General features: G+C 41.5%; 1 long non-coding RNA gene across 3 annotated transcripts in view; it reads left to right on the top strand.

Moving 5' to 3' along the window:
• The first annotated feature begins 11,742 nt into the window (after positions 1-11,742).
• Positions 11,743-15,425, top strand: part of LOC141264428 (uncharacterized) — a 65,824-nt gene continuing 62,141 nt past the window's right edge. For all 3 annotated transcript variants that reach the window (XR_012319935.1, XR_012319937.1, XR_012319936.1), the window contains exon 1: positions 11,743-12,028. This is a non-coding gene — a long non-coding RNA (uncharacterized lncRNA). The remainder of the gene's footprint in view (positions 12,029-15,425) is intronic.

Genomic DNA, 15,425 nt, shown 5'->3' with positions numbered 1-15,425 from the left:
CCCTCCTGGGATCCAGCGCTGTCTCAGCCACTGCTCCAGTTTTTGTTGATCGTTTCACGGGTGACATCACTCCGACATAGCTAACACCAGCAACAGTGACAAGGCAACTGATCTTAGTGACAGCTTGCAGCCCTGTCAACGCGACGTCATCTCTGCCGATTGTCAACAAAAACTGGTGCATGGGCAAGAGGTAGCGCTGGAGGGTGAGTAAAATCTTGGTTTGTTTTTCTCCTCAATGATCTTTGAAAGGGGCCAACCCTTCTAAAGGATCAACTGCTAATATCTCAATATTAGATACCATTTCCAGTTGTTTGTGAGATGAGCGGAACATACAATATACTAGGTTGGTGGTTTTAATGCTATGGCTGATTAGTGTACGTACATTAAGAACTGTACGCAGAGTAAAATGCTGAGTTTGTAAGTAATGTAAAGAGTACAAGAGAAGGAAATGAATAATTAAGAAGATTTCAGGTCCAAGTATGTCACAGTCCCTCCCTCTTCCAGCTGGGAAGCTTTACGTTCTTGTTGGCTAGTGAAGATCTCTTCTTCCTACAACCTTACAATAGAAGTTCCTGTTATGAAGAGCATAAAATCAAGATTGCATTGTGTCTTGAGTTGATGGATGATGGTAGTTTTGGATGGGTAAAGGGTATCTCCAACTAATATGCCTCCTACACCTTTGTCTCATAGAGTAGTGACTGCTGGGATTACGCATGAAATATTCAATCATGGCCAAAAGTTTTGACAATGAGACAATTTTTTTTACACAAAGTTTGTTGCTTGAGTGTTTTTATATGTTTTAGTCAGCTGTTTCTATGGCTACTGAAGTACAATTATGAGCATTTCATATATTTTTATATTTTTTTAAAAATACATCAAATTTATGCAAAGACTGAATATTTATAGTAATGTAATCATGACTAGTGACAGACCATTCTTGCCTGATCAGTGCTTGGAGTTTATCACAAATCTTGTGTTTTTGTTTCTATACCAGATCTTTGAGGATTGACCTCAGGTTGCCAGTGTGATTGAGATCTGGGAGGTTTCTTGACCATGGACACAAAATTTCAATGTTTCGGTCACTGAGCCACTTAGTTATCACTTTTGCCTTGTGACATGATGCTCCATCCATCAGTGAGCCCAATCCCTTGAATTAAAAGCAGTCCCACACATGAATGGTCTAAGAATGCTTTATTGATGGCATGACACAGGACACATGGTAGCATTCTCCTTTTCTTCTCAGGACACTCATTCTTCCAGATGTCCAAAATAGTCTGAAGGGGGCTTCATCAGAGAAAATATCTTTATCCCATTACTCTACAGTCCAATCCCTGTGCTTCCAAACATTCTCTGTGATAAAAACTTTTAACCATGACTGTAGATTTCATGCATACTCCCAGAAGCCACTTGTGGAGGTATAAGAGGCAAAGTTCTAGGAGGCATGCTAGGTTGAGATACCCTTTTAGGTTTACGACCGGGAAACTCCCAAGATCTCAATGCGATTGTGAACTTGTGGTAAAAAATGGGTGGATAAATAAAAACACAAAAATTGTGATGAACTCCAATCACTGATTAGGTGAGAATGGTCTGCCATTGGTGATGAGCCAGCATGCTCGTTTAACCCTTTAAACGAGCACTCTCGGGTGCTCGCCGAGTATTTGCGGCATGCTCGGCATCTAGGTTTGATCCGCCGCGGCTGCATGTGTCACAGATGTAAGACAGCTGCGACACATTCACGGATTCCCTAACAAACACGGCAAGCACCCAATATTTGACTAAAAAATCTAAAAACACTGAAGCAGCAAACTTTAGAAAAACCAAACTGTTTTCAAAACTCTTGGTCACGATTGTACTGTAATTAATAAAAAATAACATTACATCCTTATACTGTATTTCTATGGATGAGCACAGTGCAAATGAATATGTTGACCACTTTGTATAGCTGAAGGGAGAATATAAAATTTGAACGAAACCACCATTTAGATACAAAGGTTTATGTCATATGTGCTGTAAATAACCTATATTGTGTCACACAAAGGAAATACTTCACAAAAACCCTTTATTATCAGACCATGGCCTATTATATTCAGCCTTGGTCTATGTAGTATGTACAGGGAAATAATTCTTCTAAAAATACACTACTGTTCAAAAGTTTGGGGTCACCCAGACAATTTTGTGTTTTTTTTCCATGAAAACTCATACTTTTATTTATCAAATGAGTTGCAAAATGAATAGAAAATATAGTCCAGACATTGACAAGGTTAGAAATAATGATTTTTATTTGAAAGAATAATTTTCTCCTTCAAACTTTGCTTTCATCACAGAATACTCCCTTTGCAGCAATTCCAGCATTGCATACCTTTGGCATTCTAGCTGTTAATTTGCTGAGGTAATCTTGAGAAATTTCATCCCATGCTTCCTGAAGCCCCTCCCACAAGTTGGATTGGCTTGATGGGCACTTTTTGCATACCGTACGGTCAAGCTGCTCCCACAACAGCTCAATGGGGTTGAGATCTGGTGACTGCGCTGGCCACTCCATTACAGATAGAATACCAGCTGCCTGCTTCTTCTCTAAATAGTTCATGCATAATTTGGAGGTGTGCTTTGGGTCATTGTCCTGTTGTAGGATGAAATTGGCTCCAATCAAGCGCTGTCCACAGGGTATGGCATGGCGTTGCAAAATGGAGTGATAGCCTTCCTTAATCAAAATCCCATTTACCTTGTACAAATGTCCCACTTTACCAGAACCAAAGTAATCCCAGACCACCACATTACCTCCACCATGCTTGACAGATGGCGTCAGGCACTCTTCCAGGATCTTTTCAGTTGTTTTGCGTCTCACAAATGTTCTTCTGTGTGGTCCAAACACCTCAAACTTTGATTCGTCTGTCCATAAAACTTTTTTCCAATCTTCCGCTGTCCAATGTCTGTGTTCTTTTGCCCATATTAATCTTTTCCTTTTTTTAGCCAGTCTCAGATATGGCTTTTTCTTTGCCCCTGTGCCCTGAAGGCCAGCATCCCGGAGTCGCCTCTTCACTGTAGACATTGACACTGGCATTTTGCGTGTACTATTTAATGAAGCTGCCAGTTGAGGAGCTGTGAGGCGTTGATTTCTCAAACTAGAGACTCTGATATACTTGTCTTGTTGCTCAGTTGTGCAGCGGGGCCTCCCACTTCTCTTTCTACTCTGGTTAGAGCCTGTTTGTGCTCTCCTCTGAAGGGAGTAGTACACACCGTTGTAGGAAATCTTTAGTTTCTTGGCAATTTCTCGCATGGAATAGCCTTCATTTCTAAGAACAAGAATAGACTGTTGAGTTTCACATGAAAGTTCTCTTTTTCTGGCCATTTTGAGAGTTTCATAGAACAAACAAATGTAATGCTCCAGATTTTCAACTAGCTTAAAGGAAGGTCAATTTTATAGCTTCTCAAATCAGCCAAACCGTTTTCAGCTGGGCTAACATACTTGTGCAAGGGTTTTCTAGGGTTTTCTAAGCATCCATTAGCCTTCTTACACAGCCAACACAATTTACCATTAAAACACTGGAGTGGTGGTTGTTGGAAATCGGCCTCTATACACTTATGTAGATATTGCAATAAAAACAAGACGTTTGCAACTAGAATAGTCATTTACCACATTAACAATGTATAGAGTGTACAGTTATATGAAAAAGTTTGGGCACCCCTATTAATCTTAAGCTTAATGTTTTCTAAAAATTGGTGTTTTTGCAACAGCTATTTCAGTTTGATATATGTAATAACTGTTGGACACAGTAATGTTTCTGCCTTGAAATGAGGTTTATTGTACTAACAGAAAATGTGTAATCTGCATTCAAACAAAATTTGACAGGTGCATAAGTATGGGCACCTCACCAGAAAAGTGACATTAATATTTAGTAGATCCTCCTTTTGCAAAAATAACAGCCTCTAGTCGCTTCCTGTAGCTTTTAATGATTTCCTGGATCCTGGATGAAGGTATTTTTGACCATTCCTCTTTACAAAACAATTCCAGTTCAGTTAAGTTTGATGGTCGCCGAGCATGGACAGCCCTCTTCAAATGATTCCACAGATGTTCAATGATATTCAGGTCTGGGGACTGGGATGGCCATTGCAGAACATTGTAATTGTTCCTCTGCATGAATGCCTGAGTAGATTTGGAGCGGTGTTTTGGATCATTGTCTTGCTGAAAGATCCATCCCCTGCGTAACTTCAACTTTGTCACTGATTCTTGAACATTATTGTCAAAAATCTGCTGATACTGAGTGGAATCCATGGGTCCCTCAACTTTAACAAGATTCCCGGTGCCAGCATTGGCCACACAGCCCCAAAGCATGATGGAACCTCCACCAAATTTTACTGTGGGTAGCAAGTGTATTTTTTGGAATGCTGTGTTTTTTTGCCGCCATGCATAACGCCTTTTTGTATGACCAAACAACTCAATCTTGGTTTCATCAGTCCACAGGACCTTCTCTAAATGTGCTTTTGCATACCTCAGCCGACTCTGTTTGTGGTGTGCTTGCAGAAACGGCTTCTTTCGCATCACTCTCCCATACAGCTTCTCCTTGTGCAAAGTGCGTTGTATAGTTGACCGATGCACAGTGACACCATCTGCAGCAAGTTGATGCTGCAGCTCTCTGGAGGTGGTCTGAGGATTGTCCTTGACTGATCTCACCATTCTTCTTCTCTGCCTTTCTGATGTTTTTCTTGGCCTGCCACTTCTGGCCTTAACAAGAACTGTCCCTGTGTTCTTCCATTTCCTTACTATGTTCCTCACAGTGGAAATCTCTGAGACTGCTTTTTGTATCCGTCCCCTGAACAACTATGTTGAATAATCTTTGTTTTCAGATCATTTGACAGTTGTTTTGAGGAGCCCATGATGAAACTCTTCAGAGGAAATTCAAACAGGAGAACAACTTGCAAGTGGCCACTTTAAGCAGCTTTTCTCATGATTGCATACACCTGGCTATGAAGTTCAAAGCTCAATGAGGTTACAAAACCAAAAAAAGTGCTTTAGTAAGTCAGTAAAAAGTAGGTAGGAGTATTTAAAACAAGAAAATGATAAGGGTGCCCATACTTATGCACCTGTCAAATTTTGTTTGAAAGCAGATTGCACATTTTCTGTTAGTACAATAAACCTCATTTCAAGGCAGAAACATTACTGTGTCCAACAGTTATTACATATATCAAACTGAAATAGCTGTTGCAAAAGCACCAATTTTTATAAAACATTAAGCTTAAGATTAATAGGGGTGCCCAAACTTTTTCATTGAAAAAAAATGTGCTTTTCTTTAAAAAATAATGAAATTTCTAAATGACCCCAAACTTTTGAACGGTAGTGTATATATTTTTTAAACTATAATGGACGGTTTCTAATTTTGTAACCCTAAAATTTCCCCCTCTGGAATAGCTCTTAGATAATTGTAATGAGCAGAGTCTTGTGTACTGTTCTACTTTATTTGCAAGCAGGTATCTAAGCGTCCCCTGACTAAAGTGTTGTTAGCAATTGTTGGTTCTCTTTAAAGGGGTTGTCCGGTCCAAATCGATAAGTCTGCAGTCACTCTGTGCGACTGCAGACTTATGAATCCCCCCATTGCACACACTGTGCGCTACGGAGATTCACCGGTTTCTGAGTGGGGACCGTAGGGTATGTATCCGTTATACATACTCCTGCCCAGTGGGCAGGTATTTAGAAGGCAGGCAGAGGGAGGGAGCCCTCTTTAGCCTCCGATCGCCACCCCCAAAAACGTTATCGCGGGGGCCTGATAGTTGCCATGGTGACCTGATGTTGTCACCAAGCTCTAGCAAGGTTGTTAGATCATGCTCAGTGCATGATATAACAAGTTTGTGTCAGACCAAGCTGACAGTTCTACTGCATTGCAATGTTGGTGCACGGTCTGGTCATCACAGTGACAGTCACCTCCCTGAGGGCTGCAATAGGCTCACCTCCTCCTGAGACACAGGCTTATTCTTGAATCAAAGAGCTGGATACACACATGTTATATGCTATATAAATCTGGTATCGCTGTAATCGCACCAACTTGAAGAATAAAGTTGTCTAATTACTTATACCGCACAAGGAAAGGTGTAAAAAATAAATAAAACAAATTCTTCACCTATTGTTGATTTGTTTATTCTGCCATCCAAAGATTGCAGCTCGGCTCAAATTTATCCTTCACTCTGCGCTGAGCACTTAAGGCCCCGTCACACTTAGCGATGCTGCAACGATCCCGACAACGATACGACCTGTCAGGGATCGTTGCTGCATCGCTATGTGGTCGCTGGTGAGCTGTCAAACAGGCAGGCTCACCAACGATCAGGGGAGCAGCGACATCGTGGAAAGAATCTTTCCACGATGCCCTGCTCCTGGTTACCAGCCTGCTGAAGCAGGAGCAGGCTGGTAACCATGGTAAACATCGGGTTACTAGGGGCACACGCGCACTTAGTAACCCGATGTTTATTCACTGCCCAATGGTATAAAATTCTGTGACCCACCTGTGGTGTCAATATGATCACTGCACCCCTAGATGAATTCATTGAGAGGGGTAGTTTGAAAAATGGGGTCTCTTGTGGGGGTTTCTGCTGTTCTGGCACCTCAGGGGCTCTGCCAATGTGACATGGCACCCTCAAACCATGGGGCTAAAGCAACATTTTTGGGGGAAAAATATATTTTTTTCATTTTCACAGATCAATTCTGTCAAGCACCTGTGGGTTCAAGGTGGTCACCACACATCTAGATAAATTCCTTGAGGGGTATAGTTTCCAAAAAGGGGTCACTTGTGGGGGTTTTCCACTGTTTAGGCACATGAGGGGCTTTCCAAATGCGACATGACACCCGCAGACCATTCCATTCACTCCTTCCTTTCTGAGCCCTGCTGTGCGCCCAAACAGTAGTTTACCTCCACATATGGGGAATCTGTGTACTCAAGAGAAATTGCATTGGGTTACATTTTCTCCTGTTACCTTTCTGAAAATAAAAAATTTGGGGCTAAAAGAACATTTTTGTGGAAAAATTTGATTTTTTTTATTTTCATGGCTCTACGTTATACATTTCTGTGAAGCACCTTGGGGTTCAAACTGCCTAGAAACATTCCTTGAGGGGTCTAGTCTCCAAAATGGGTTCACTTGTGGGGGGTTTCCATTGTTTATGCACATCAGGGGCTCTCCAAACACAACATGGCATCCGCTAATTATTCCAGCAAATTTTGCATTCAAAAAGTCAAATGGCTCTCCTTCCCTTCCAAGCCCTGCTGTGCACCCAAACAGTAGTTTTCCCTCACATATTGGGTATCGGCGTACTCAGGAGAAATTGGACAACAAATTGTACTGTGCAATTTCTCCTGTTACCCTTATGAAAATGCTAAATTTGAGGCTAAAAAACATTTTTGTGGAAAAATGCGATTTTTTTATTTTTATGGCTCATCGTTATAAACTTCTGTGAGGCACTTTGGGTTTCAAGGTGCTCACCACACATCTAGATAAGTTTCTTGAGTGGTCTAGTTTCCAAAATGGTGTCAATTGTGGGAGGTTTCCACTGTTTAGGGACATCAGGGGCTCTCCAAACAAGACATGGTGTCCGATAATTATTCCAACAAATTTTGCATTCAAAAAGTTAAAAGGGGCTCCTTCCCTTCCAAGTACTGTTGTGCACCCAAACAGTAGTTTTACCCCACATATGGGGTATAAGCATGCTCAGGAGAAATTGCACAACAAATTTTGTGGTCCATTTTTTCCGGTTACCCTTGTGAAAATAAAAAAAATTGTGTCTAAATTTATTTTTTTGTGAAAAAAGGGTAAATGTTCATTCTTTCCTTCCACATTCCATTAATTCATGTGAAGCACCTAAAGGGTTAATACATTTCTTGAATCTGGTTTTGAGCACCTTGAGGGGTGCAGTTTTTGGAATGGTGTCACTATTGGGTATTTTCTGTCATATAGACCCCTCAAAGTCACTTCAACTGTGATGTGGTCCCTTAAGAAAATGGTTTTGTAAATTTTGTTGGAGAAATGAGAAATTGCTGGTCAACTTTTAACCGTTCTAACTTCCTAACAAAACAAATTATGTTTCAAAAATTGTGCTGATGTAAAGTAGACATGTGGGAAATGTTATTTATTAACTATTTTTGTGGAATAACTCTCTAGTTTAAGGGTAAAAAAATTAACAGTTTGAAAACTGCAAAATTTTCGCCAAATTTCCTTTTTTTTCACAAATAAACGCAAGTGATATCAAAGAAATGTTACCTCTATCATGAAGTACAACGTGTCATGAGAAAACGTCTCAGAATCAGTAGGATCCATGGAAGCGTTCCAGAGTTGTTACCACATAAAGTGACAGTGGTCAGAAATGTAAAGTTTGACTTGGTCATGAAGGTAAAAACAGGCTCGGGAAGGATGGGGGGTAAAGGGGTTAAGGATAGAATATTGACATGAAACATTAATCAAAAGCCGCAGCGGGGGAGAGATACTGGAAGGTAAGAGATTTGTGAGCCTCCCATCCAGTAGCCAGAGACTGCTGACCTGGACTATAAACCACGAATATATCCGCCCGATTCTAATTATGACCATTATAATTGCAATGCATAAGCCTAATTTAATAACTTTTCGTTATACTCATAAAATCTTTTGTGTCTTGGCAAAATTTAGATACCATACAGTCTCATCAGCAAGTTGCAGGCTTACATGAACAGCAATCTGGCAATGAATTGAAAACACAGACTGTTAGAGCAGCCTGTGCCTGAACTTGATAATGACATATAGAGGAATTGCAAATGAATACTAACTATAAGTGCAACATGCATTTTCACGTCTCTTTGTATATCATTTATGTGTACACGCTTTATGATTGTGCAAGTATTTCTTTATACTAGTAGAAGAGTTTATAGACACTGGCCTGAGTACAGAGTGAAGAGTCCTACACTGCCCCCTGCCTGTTTACTGAGGGTTTACAGGGTCTTTTCTAGGGTGCATTTTCTCCAGGTCAGCCTGACCTTTGAATAACCCTTTGCTTGACCTACTGCTGGTCACTCTCACCAGGCACGTTTGTTTATCTTCAGACTCAAGGCTCCGACCCAAAGTTTTCATCTCTAACCTTTATGTCCCTCCATCCTCGTTGCCAGCCAGAGATTAAAAGTGCATTGGGTTTAGTTGTGTTTGCCAGGTCTCACATATAATATAGCCTCCATAAAGCACACAGCTTTATAATGCCTTTTGTTGGTATGTGGGCTGTTTACTTTCTCCTTCTGGCAACCTTTTAATGGCCCAGCACCAATTACAGCACAGTTTACACATGCAATAAAAAGAAAAGCAGCAGAAAACATGAGTTTTACAATAAACTAAAGGTACGTTTGTTGGCGAAATAAAAGAAGAACCACTTCTAGCTTAATCCACAATGTCATATAATGCAGATGGCTGACTGACCATATGCAATTTACTTATCTGTACTATATAACATTATTACATATATCAGTGAGCACTGATAAAGTAGAGCCCCCCATATACACTAATTAAAAATCATCCAGATCTGCCAAATTCAGTGGAATTGCCTGACCATCTAATGTGCATGGAGGACTCCCAACTGTAACCCAAGAGATTATGCTGAGGGACATAAGGATCAGCCTGTTGCAATAAAATCGCTTAATCCTTTTTGTTGGTGGTGAGACACTACCAAATATATAGTTGAGTGTCTATTTCTTTCGCATGCTACCGCCTTGTCTGGTTAGTCCACTTTTGGGGACTTTAATTAAATGCATGCAATAATTTTTGCTATTTGGTTTCAGTCAAAATGTTATACTGTTTGCCTTCTATAGCCTCCGTGTTGCACGGTCTATAACAGGCTGATGAATGAGTTAACTGAGAATCCATCGGTGAGCTCATTCTGATGGTCTGTCTGTCAATGAGAATCCATCAGTGACCTTTTATCTGTCTTTCTCTAACCTGCTCTCAGCTGATTTATGGCCACGGACTGCATCAAAGTTGAATGTCCAGAGAAACAAAGATCCTGAAAAAGCCAAACGGTGCAATATTTTTAATGAAACCCAATTGTAAAAATTATTTTTAGCCCTAAATACATTAATTTAAGTAAAACAAATAAATAAAAAACATTGTCCTCAAAGGAGAACAAACAACCCTTTTAATAATATTATTATTAATACATATTATAATATGATACATACGTACATTTTATTCATTTTTAAATAATTTGCAAATTAATAGGTGGCCTAAATATGTGCAGTGAGGGCAGCACCAGTGCCAGAGAATTGGGTAGCACAAAGTGTCAAATTTCATTCACGTGGGGCAGAGATTCAGTCCACCGGCCTAGTACTGCATCTAATACAATGGCCACACAGAAAAGCTTGTAGTAACCACTAGATAAAACATGTACCAGCCTCTATCCAGCTACACCACCAGATAAAACACGTACAGAAGACATACAGGTGGGGCAATTTCTGAACACAATATGGGCGATTTATGAAACTTTCCAAATTATAGACTGTAAGCTTGCGAGCAGGGCCTTCACTCCTATTAATATCTGAGTTATGCTTATTCTGTAACGTCTTTTTGTCTGTTCAAGCCCCCCCTAAAATTGTAAAGTACTGCGGAATATGTTGGCGCTATAAAAATAAAAATTATTATTATTATTAAAAGAAAAACATGTTGCTAATAGCAACCAATCACAATGCAGCTTTCATTTTTAAACAGCAGGATATGAAGTGAAAGCTGTGCTGTGATTGGTCGCTTTGGTGCAGCAGAGACAGTTTTTCTTTTCGACAGTTTCATATATTGCCCTTACTGTCCTCTCCTCATGTTTCGTGCAGACAGAATACATAGCCTTCAGCTTCCTATCTCTTTATGTACTGTATAATTCTGCACCATAGTCGACGTGCACGCTCAGTATTTGATAAGCCCACTGGCTTCCAATTTTCCGACATGTCTTTGAGTTATTGTGTGCGCCACATTTCTAAAACAGCTTTATAAATGTTATCAAGGTTAATCAATCATTACCTCAGAAACAGCTGTGAAATTAATCTCTAACCACAGGTAGACAACAGGCCCGGGGAGACACAATGCACCTCTGGTACTATTAGATTATTATGTAAAAAGTGCAAATATCCATGGCTTGGTACCATATTAAAAGAGGTAGTTTGTGTTTATTTCTTATCTGACAACTAAGCCAGGCCTGGCGCAGAAAGGCGGCCCTGTCATGGAATGTTTGCTACATCCCATCTGAGAACTGAGGAGCCATTATCTACTCTGGGCTTAAATAAACCTTATTGTGCTCTCAGTGATAGGCCTCGTCAGAATCAGTGTTTCCATTCATCACTGTCACCTTCTCTAGTGACTCTAGTGACAGTTCATGATTGCTGACTAGTAACAGTGTCCATAATGTTAGTACAAGCCAAGTGAAAGATGTGGACCATGTACTCAAGTAGTGGGTCAGAAAACAAACTAGAATCACATGGAAGTAGCGTGTGAGCTAAAGCTCTAAAAGAGGCCATTGGACATTGTACTTTAACATGACACCTCTGCACTTATAAAGTAGACTATTATTAGTGTTATTAGTGTGCAGAGTTCAGGGTAGATCAGGGAGTGACAGGAAGATCAGGGACAGAGTTTATTTCTAGTGGCAGTAATATTATTTTATTAATATTATCGACCTAACAGTACAGCATCATCATTAGGGTCCATCTTTGGGGACAATTTATTTTTTTTTACTTAATTGCTTGTAAGTGGAGTATTATTAAAAATTTTGCACCGTTTGCTTTCTACAATCTCTGTATTGCGCTGCCTATTGCTTGCTGAAGAATCAGTTACCTGAGAATCTGCCAGCCCATTATGACGGCCTGACTGGAGAGTTTGTAACTAGAGATGAGCGAACCAGAACTTAAAAGTTTGGGGCTCGTACCAGACAGTTAGTGTCCGTTCGGTGCTAAACGCCAAACACGGACTTCTCCCGGAAGTCAGTTGCAATGTTTGGAGTTTCGAGGAAGAGAGAAAAGAAAGAGAGAGAGAAAAAGAAAGAAAGGAAGGAAGAAAGGTAGGAAAAATTTCCAGCTCAAAAATTCGGGTCCCCATTGTTTTCAGTGAGGTTCTGGTTCAGTTTTTGGTACAGTTCTGGTACCTGAACCGAACTTTGGAATAAAGGTAGGAGTGAATATTCATACTCTCTAATAGCGGGCACAGAGGATCACTGAACCGCTGCAGGAGCCGGCGGCTGCGATTGACAGTGTGCGCTATTAAGGAGAATGAATATTCACTCCTCTCCACTCCCATGGACATGGACAGGAGTGAATATTCATTCTCTTTAGTAGCAGGCACATGTGATTGATGCAGCAGTTGTCTACCGCTACAGCCTGTACCCCTCTCTTCCGCCGCTCCCCCCCCCCCACCTTCCACAGCCAGAATGTAAGTACATACTCGAGTATAAGCCGAGGGGGGCTTTTTCAGCATAAAAAATGTGCTGAAAAATTTGACTTATACATGAGTATATATGGTAATCATGTGTGCTGCAAATACAGACTATATAAAGCTGAGTTGCAATAAAATAACATGTGTCAAATGCAAACATATACCTTTCAATACACCGATATACCTCATCAATAGTACATATGAGGCCATGGTCACACTATCAGTATTTGGTGAATTTTTTACCTCAGTATTTGTAAGCCAAAACCAGGAGTGGGTGAAAAATACAGGTGATTGTTTCTATTATACTTTTTCTTTGGTTTTTACTCACCTGGTTTTGGTTTACAAACACTGATGTAAAATACTGACCAAATACTGAACGTGTGACGATAGCCTTAGTCATACAATGCATGTCACACAATTACATATGAAATCTAAAATGGATAAGTACCCATTATCATATGTTGGAGCAGCTCACCAGCTGATTGGGGAGTTTGGTTAGTGGTGTCAGCATGTCCATCTTAAATATGCGCACAGCCCGATCACGTGATTAGACTTTGACCAATCCACAGTCATGATCAAATGGCGTAAGACAAACTAGCAAGGGGCAGGAAAAAACCCCAGAGCCTGGATTATTTCCAGTTGATGATCTACACTGACTGATCAGCAGCTGAAAAAATTGGCCAAAAAAATCCAATATTTGCCAATGTAGTCTGTAATCTCTTTAGGGTCATCAAGAAATGATTATTCATTCAACCCATTTTCATCTAATGTATATATGGGGCTTTAGAACATAGGATCAGACATTATTATTATTTATTATTATAGAGCCAATTATTCCATGGTGCTTTACATGTGAAAAGGGGTATACATAGCAAAAACAAGTACAATAATCTTGAACAAAAACGAGTAGCCAACTGGTACAGGAGGAGAGAGGACCCTGCCCTGGCCTGTTTATGTAAATCCCATACTGGTTTATCAAATTAACTAGGACTTTGTGTATTTCCATACTTCTGGAGTAGACACTTTGCATGGAATATTTACTAATATTTAGTCACAGTGGAAAAAATTGTTACAAAATGCGAATTCCGACTGCCGATTGCATTGTTCTCCTGGAGATAAGCCGGCGTCCAACATCTCAGCCAGCGGCTTTCACTTAGAGAACACAGGAGTACTCAGCCAAACGAGCGCTTCTGTGTATGGGAGAGTTGGCTGAGATGTCTGGCAGCTGAATGACCGTCCGCCAGCCATCTAATGTGAATGGCATGCTTTAGTTGTCCAGTTTCAAGTAACTACTTCATAGTGGAAAATAGTCTAACCTTTGGTAGACTCGTGTCCTGCCCTCTAGTGTCCTTTTATCAGACTTACACTAAAAAAAAATTTTTTTATTTGTTAGTATCAAGAAGAATTAGGAATGTGTATATTTAATGAATACATAATCAACTTGCCATGTGAGTGACTGAAACATAGGTAAACAGTGAATAGTCATTATGATTTCAATTGTATAGAAATAATTAGTGAATCTTTTTTTCTGCAGTTGCATATGACGCGCCCCCTGGGCCATATTCTTTAGGGGGAATATCCGGGGCCGGATCAGATGGGAGTTGTAGTCTTCCGAGTGGCTGTGACCCGGTCCGTGCCCAGGGTGTCAAACTCAGTTGTATGTGGCAGTCCTACAGATGTTAATAAGTTCTTAATGTCGACTACGCCACCCGTTGTATTGCGGTCACTATGGCCGCCGCTGCAGCAGGGTCCACTGAGGCTGATGGTGTAGGTGCAGCTTTTGATGGTATAACCCCCAACGGGTGGGGTATAGCCTCAGGGGGTCAGGTGCAGAGGATGGGGGTTGTGGTGGTGCAGCATAGATGTTAAAGGAAGACAGAGTCGGGTTATGCAGTTAAGGGTATTTACTCACTGCTGATGTTCCGGTCACTCCAGCTTCAAGTGACCTCCCGAGCCGTGCTGCATCCACCAGGTCCTGGATCCAGCCAACCCCCAAGCGAGTCCGGAGCGTGACCCTGAGCTCTCCTTCTGTCCTTTCTCTGGCCGTCCCCACTAGTGATCCACCCAGGTCCAGCTCCCTCGGGCCTTCTGTTGGGAGACCCTTGGCCTTGGGTTCCCTGACCCTCCACGTGGTATGCCTTCGTGGTGGATGTGGTGGGTGGCCGTGGCAGACGCTGCCCACGGCCTCCGGTCTCTGGCTGGGGTGTGTTTTTGCCCCCACCAGCTTGGGTTCCGGTACCCTGATGCCAACTCTTCACCCGCTGATGGACTTTGGGTTCTCAGAGTTCCTTTTCTGTTTCCCCCTCTGGGTCTTTCTGGCTTTCTCCTCTCTCTCTCTCTGGGGCTTCTCTGCTCCTCTTCCTCTGACTTCTCTGCAAAGACTCACAGACTGACTGACTGTGGCTGACTGACCCTGTTCTTTGATGGTGCCCACCTTATATACACCCTCTATGTGTGAGCTCAGGTGACCAGCACCCAATGAGCTCCTATCTTTACCCAGGCTGCTCCCCCTATCTGCCCCTACACTACTTGGGATGTACCACCCCCCTCCCACTCCAGCCAGGAACAGACTCGGTCGTACCTGCACATTTCTAAGTGGGAGTACCGTCGGTCTGCTCCTCGGAAATGGGATGTGTGTAGTGCATGCAGCCTACCGAGCTCAGTTCCACACTCCATCCTTACCCGGGAGTGGAATATCACACCTCTGGGTTGAGGTGTAATACCCCTGTAGCAGCCGAATCCTCAGGGTGCTACACATACACAAGCATGAAGCCTGAGTGTCCATTATACTTTATATACTGGCAAGGCCAGTTCACTTAGTATGTGTAGAAATGGTGGTGGGGGTGGAATGTGCTCAACGTTCTATAAAAATGACTGACATAGAAACAAATCGTGTCGCAGTTTTATAGACAGATAATGGATCTTGCAACACAATTGCTGGACTGGAGCCAAACTCCCAGCTAACACAAGCAGAAATGTAGCACAGGAAGTGGAGAGATGCTCTGGCATAGTGCTGGACTGGGATT

This window comes from Phyllobates terribilis, unplaced genomic scaffold, assembly GCF_046119375.1.
Source record: "Phyllobates terribilis strain yellow unplaced genomic scaffold, ASM4611937v1 Scaffold_4__5_contigs__length_816908805, whole genome shotgun sequence".
Lineage (NCBI taxonomy): Eukaryota > Metazoa > Chordata > Amphibia > Anura > Dendrobatidae > Phyllobates > Phyllobates terribilis.
This window is presented reverse-complemented; position numbering and strand designations above follow the sequence as displayed.